The following is a 6,487-nucleotide window of genomic DNA, read 5'->3' on the forward strand; positions in this document are numbered from 1 at the left end:
GAGAAAAGGCAATTATAGTAGCCACATATTTTCTAGCCGCCACTGCATTTGTAAAACAGGTAACTAACCAACAAAGTAGTATTTAATTTAGCACTAAAATATAAATATTATCAGTTCAAATAAAGGTTAATGTAACTAATTAAAGGCATTAATGTTTATTGTACAATCAAGTATTTACTATGCAAAGAGGATCTAGTTTTATTTTTAAGAAGAATGTTTTCTGGCAACTCGGATGAGGTTGGGGAGAGTGGCAAACAGGCAGAGGAAGTGAAAGAATTTCGCCAACCGATAACTAGTTAGTCCCCACTTTTATTCGGCACTCGATTTTTCAAATTTATTAAGTAGGATCATCCATTTTTAAAGAATATTTTTTGGTTAGAATTTGGAGTTCATTTCGTTAAAATTCAGTGTGGTCATGCATGCTATCTTTTTTTTCCTTCCTTTTTTGATATTATCAATTTTCAATAACGAACATTTTTCTAAAAATAAAACGAATTTATAAATTTATTTATTGCAAATATTCATTCATTCGTTAATTTTTCCTAGATGAGATCAGGAACCGTATTAATGGGGAAAAAAATCTTCGTTTCAAAAATTAATTTTAGTGCGAATGCAAATAAATTAATATCACAAGCGGGATTGCAAAATGCCGCGCCTTTTACACTGAGTTATTTTTCTTTTACCTATGTAGTCAAGACTCAAGAGGGAAAGAACTAGAATTTCCTTGGAAGGGTCTGTAAAAAGCTGCGGTTTCATTTCGCCGTCAGCTATTACCTCCTGAAGAGCAGCCTTAACGCCCAAGGAGACTGCGTCAAGACAACCAAGAAGTGGATTAAGGTAAGTTGAAAAAATATTTTTTAATTCTTCGTTTAGTATATTTCATTAAACATTTTTTCATCTGTAATTACTATCTAACATTTTATCTCATCGTCAAATTAAAAAAAAAAAAAAAAATACATTCGTTTCCTTCCTAATGATCTAATTAGAGCATATTATTCTTAAATTGTTATTATGTCCAGAGGATCTTGAATAAATGCATTTTTTTTTTTTTTTTTGCTATCATCTGTATGGTATTAGTCATTTTGCTAATTGTGATAAAATTATAGCATCATTCTTTAAAATAACCAAAATTTTTTACACCAAAAAGCATTATTTCCCATTGGGCAGAGTAGGCAGCTGCCTATTGCTGGAAAATTTTCATGGGCGGCAAATTTTGCTTTAACCACACATTTTAAAATTTTTTATTCTTGAAAGTAAAATATTTGCATTCTTTTATTTTCCACGGAGACCAATTTTCTTGAAATTTAATAATAATTACTTGCACACCTAATGAAAATTATTTTTTTTTTAAATTTTCAAACGTTATATATTTTTTTCAAGTGGACAGTTTTCAAAAGCGGAAACTTTGGACTCTTCGCAATGTAATCCAGTAACAATTACTAATGAAATACTTAGTGAGTGAACGTAATAACTGAGGAAATTATTTGAATCGTTGATTTGTAGATGAAAAAAAAATCATTGTAAAGATGCTGAAAAAAAAAATGACAACTGATAAAATGGTTAACACACAAGACATTAAAATTTATTGCTCATCAAAGATTCAACTATATATATCGATGTTAAATATCTAAGCTAGAGTTTTGATTTCAAAACACAGTTGCGATCACAAGAGCACCAATAGGTATTTAAAAAAAAAACAGAATTAATTCGGAATGTCATCGTTTTTTTCCCTGTTCTTTTATTTTTCTCTAAAATCAAGAAGTTGTTTTAAGAAAAAGATGAAGAATAATGAAACAACAAAGAAGTTTGTTAATTAATTCCGAAAATATGCTGTCTTATATAAAACATATTAACATGCTTAGCATTTGAGACAAACCTTGCTTTCTGTTTACTTCCCCATTTTCTATCATATTTTCCCTTATAGGTTTAACTCATGTCTATATCATTTTTCAGTATTTCATTTGCGTTGTCATTATAAGGAAATGCTTTAAAACTTCAAAGAATGAAAGAAAACATTTTTTATGAAACTATAGGACCATGAAAAAATAATAATCATGCTCTATTAACTGTTAATTGTAAATAAGTATATATATTGCTAATATTATTGAAATTGGTCTTATATGAATCGTTTAATAACTTGCCCAAGAGCAGTACGAAGATAGTTTTTCTTTGTTAATTTATTTTAATATTTATTTAAAATTTCTAAGTAATATGTATAAAACATTTATAAGTTTTTTAATATGTTTTATTAATATGGCTTTTATTTCCAGGCATGGACGGATTGGAAGTCCGCGGTTAAAAAGAAGGCAGCAGATATTGCTGCCTCAAGGAATAAAACGGGTGGTGGGCCATCCACATCCAAATCGTTGAGTTCCTTGGAGGAAAGGTGTGTGGCACTTATAGCTGGGATAGCTATTACAGGGATGAATGTCCCAGACCCTGCAAGTGATGAGGAGGTAAGCTTCTTTATGATTATCACTTAAATTTCTTTTCAAAATAAAACTTATAATTTTCCAAGTAGGGAATGTGGCTCAAAGTGAAATGGTAAAATTTTTACCCTGTTTTTGGTCACCACCTATCTGGCCGCCAAACCTTGATATCTTGAAACTAGAGACGTACTGAGTAGCACTTTGGCCGAGTTACCGAGTACTTGGCATTTCATTAATCGGCCGAGTTACCGAGTAGCAATTATGTTTTAAGAAAAACCACAGACACATATGTAATGAATTTTGAACTTATTAGAATAATAGTACAGACTGCCTTGTCCATATAATAGTTTTTAAAATTAAATTCCTGCTGAAATTTAACTACGCATTATTTAAAAAAATTTGATTATGGCAAAAATTTTGCAAAAAATTTATTTTTAAAATTAAAAATAAATAAAAGGTATGATTAATCAAGTTGAAATTAAAATAAATCATACCGATCTATGATAGTTCTCTAGTCCGCCAAACATAAATAATTTTTAAAAGCAAATAAAACAAATGCGCAGGAACACTGCAGACACGTGTTTCTGCGGAATAAGGAATGTCTTTTTCAGCACATAAAATGTGAGCTAAAGAATGTAAAGACATTCAACAAAAAAATCCGACTTTTGTCGGATGCCTTTAAATCTTCACTTTTGTGCATTGAAAAAGGAATTCCTTGTAACGCTAAAACACATGTCTGCAGTGTCCCTGCAATGTGCTTTTAACGTTTTATTTTCTTTTATTTTTTAAGCAAAAGTATTTTTCTTATAACTAATTTTTGTTTGTAGCAAAAATCCATTTTTAATATAAAAATTCCATTTTCTATGTTTAACTTTTTTGCACAATTTTTAATAAATACGTTTTATTAACTTTGGGGACATTAAAATAAAGATTTATTCCATTGAAGCATTACAAACTTCATTATTCCAAAATTTAAATTTGACTTGTAAATTTGTAAATGATTACAGAATATTATATATGCTAGCACCTTTTTATAAATTTTAATTTCTGTCTTGGACAATATTCAATTTTTTGCAACTACTCGGTATTGGCCGAGTATCTGATAAAAATTTGGCCGAGTACCGAGTACTGGGCAAATTGGCCGAGTACCGAGTAGTTACCGAGTACTTGGTACGTCTCTACTTGAAACCCTAAATGTTCAGGGAAAAAAAATCCCTTGCATTTTCCATAAAAAATGCTATGTATTTTCCAGTTTTCTTAATTCCTTTTCCAAAACCCTTGATGTGTCGAAATCTTTGCACAGAGGCAAGTTTCAATAATTTTTCTTTGGCAATTTTTGTGGTAAAGCCAGTTCCAGAGACAAACTCCAGAGTTTAGAATGTTTGTACTATGTGCATTTCTTTTGAACATACTGTCCACTTAGAAGGCGGGGGTCTTTTTTTCGTCGGTTTCCAAGCAAAAAAGGAAAATGTGTTAATCCTTCTACTTTGCCGCCTACAAAATGTTTTTAGAAAAGTTTTGATGACAAAACAAATGTGAAATTGTTGTTCATTTCAAAATCTCATCCTGTACACTTTCAACAATTTTAAAAATTCAAACGTACTCGTCCCATAGTACATGGATAAATGCATATAGCGTACATGTGTGTAATTGTGAGAAACCTTGTTAACTCAAGAACTCGACGTCTTGATTTTTTGCCCCGTCCCGAGATATTCGAGAAATCACGGTTGTTCCGCATGCTTTAACACATATAGGCTACTCAAGTCAGTAAAAAGTTGTCTTTGATTATAAAAGCAAGTGTTAATTTAGCGGAATCCACTTAATTTGACCACCGGTTAATCGGACCAGATCTTAAAGATCCAAAACCAATCCTATTACAAAAGCCCAAAATTATTCGCTTATTGGAAACAAAAATCAGTTGACTCAGACCAAAGAACATGAGAAAGAATTGCAATTATAAAAAGTTGATACTTTGGTTGCAATGTTTTGTTGTGATTTAAATATTATTTTTTAACTATAAAATAAATCGTTTACATTTATAATGTAAATTGAACCCTAATATTCAGTGCAGTATTTATTTAATTAATACTAATATAAATAATGTATTTAATTATGCTTTTTTTTTTTAAAAAACTTTGTACAATTACTGAAATGCACAAAGGGCAAAGTCAAATAGTTCATTTCTTTTACTTGCTCATGTTCTTTTATTTATGAAATCACTTTTTTTTTCAATTTTTAATTTGAAAAATTATTAATTTGGTAATTGCCCTCTTTTAAGGATTCATATTTACTCATGAATGTACCTTATTTTGTATACATTCACTCATTTATTGATTCTCATATATATTAACTTATTTATTTGTTAGTTCTACTGTTTTCATTTCTTCCTCCTTTATTGTCATAACTTATTCGCTTGATCAAAAATAATTTTAATGATCAGATAGGAAATATTTTCAAAGAAAAATATTTTACTTTTCACTTTGCGCCATGGAAAGAAGACGTGAAAATTTTGTGCCTTTTTTTCAGAACTTTATTATGAAACACAAAAAGAATTTTTCAATGCAAGTACTTATTTGAATATGAAGTAGGTTTTCAACTTTTTCTGGCAATGAAATAATTTGAATTTAAAAATTATATCGATAATTTCTCAGCTAGCAGCTTTTATTATATCTTGTGTGTTGGAGGGTATAGATGTATGAGGTGTAAAAAGTTTATGGTTTATAATTCCTAGAAAGGTCAGAGACTTATTTAGAAATTTATATATTTTGACTGTTCCTTTGAATGTTTGTTAAAAGAGTAGAAATAGAATTAATAGAAATATTCTTTGTATTTTTCGTCATGTCTGCTGACTCATGTTTAAAATATATTTTAGGACAGATTTTTAAAAACTTAAATGTCCTGTTTGTTGTTGTTTAATGTTTAGTCTGGTGACCGTTAATAAATATTAGGGTTGGGAATTTAGGATTTTTATTTATTCAAACTTGCTTGTTTAAATTTTATAAAATGTATATACTAGATATAATAATTATTATATCAGGCCATATACTTCTATATTAAATTTAACAAAAATAGAACCCAATATTGAAGAGAGTAATTATATCCGGATATTTTTCATAGGGAGCAAAAAACAAATGTATTTCTTGCATGTTTTGGGATATATGCTTAGATCAGATAAGATTTAATATAGATTGATATGTTTCAGTTAATCTGTTTGCAATAATAATTATTATTATTTGACTTTTATTTTTTACATTATATCGTGTGAGCTAGTTTAAATGTATGGTGTGTTATTGATTTTTTTTAAGGTATTGGATACACTAGTACCATTTATTACCTATTAGTGGATTATCAAGATAATCAGGAGTTTATTGTACATTTAATTTTTATCTATGCTAACTAAAATTAGAATGTAACATAATAGTAAGAAGTAAAAATGCTTTCATTGTTGACTAATGTACTTTTTTCTCCCTTTCTGTGTCATAGATTGCAGAAGTCTCACAGACACCAAAGAGGCCAATGAGCCAGGATGGGAGTGCCTCCAAAAAAAAGGAGAGTAGAGACCCCTACAAATCATTTGGATGAAAGGATTCATTCTCTAGAGAACATGCAGGATGAAGGAATGCAGAAAATCTGCCAAAAAATTGATAATTTAGTTTCGTCGATAGACAATCTGACTAAAACAATAAACCAGAATGGTGAAAGTATTACACGCGCCGTAACGCATGTAGGCAATCTGCTGTATGCTTCGCTCGATAGAATATTTAATAAAATTTGAAAAATTATATCAGTTTGTTATTATTTTTTACCTTATTGCATTCTCAGATTATTATTGATAGGAGTTAAAGCCAGGGGCGGATCTAGAGGGGGGCCATGGGGGCCATGGCCCCTCCCAAAGCCTTGTGATTGTAGGAATTTTTTTAAGGAAAAAAAAAGAAAAAAATATTATGAGAAGATAGCAAAATTTAACACATGTATTTTACTGAAAAAGAAGTATAGGCCTTAATTGGGAGATATCCCTATCCTCAAAACAAAACTTTTATTTCCGAAATTTTTCTCCA

General features: G+C 29.7%; 1 long non-coding RNA gene across 1 annotated transcript; it reads left to right on the plus strand.

Annotated features, from left to right (window-relative positions):
* The first annotated feature begins 530 nt into the window (after positions 1-530).
* LOC129233320 (uncharacterized) lies at positions 531-6,211 on the plus strand. Its single transcript, XR_008581451.1, has 3 exons — positions 531-837; positions 2,271-2,456; positions 5,913-6,211. It is a non-coding gene; the product is annotated as an uncharacterized LOC129233320 (long non-coding RNA).
* The last annotated feature ends 276 nt before the right edge of the window (positions 6,212-6,487 follow it).

Source organism: Uloborus diversus, unplaced genomic scaffold (assembly GCF_026930045.1).
Source record: "Uloborus diversus isolate 005 unplaced genomic scaffold, Udiv.v.3.1 scaffold_333, whole genome shotgun sequence".
Classification (NCBI taxonomy): domain Eukaryota; kingdom Metazoa; phylum Arthropoda; class Arachnida; order Araneae; family Uloboridae; genus Uloborus; species Uloborus diversus.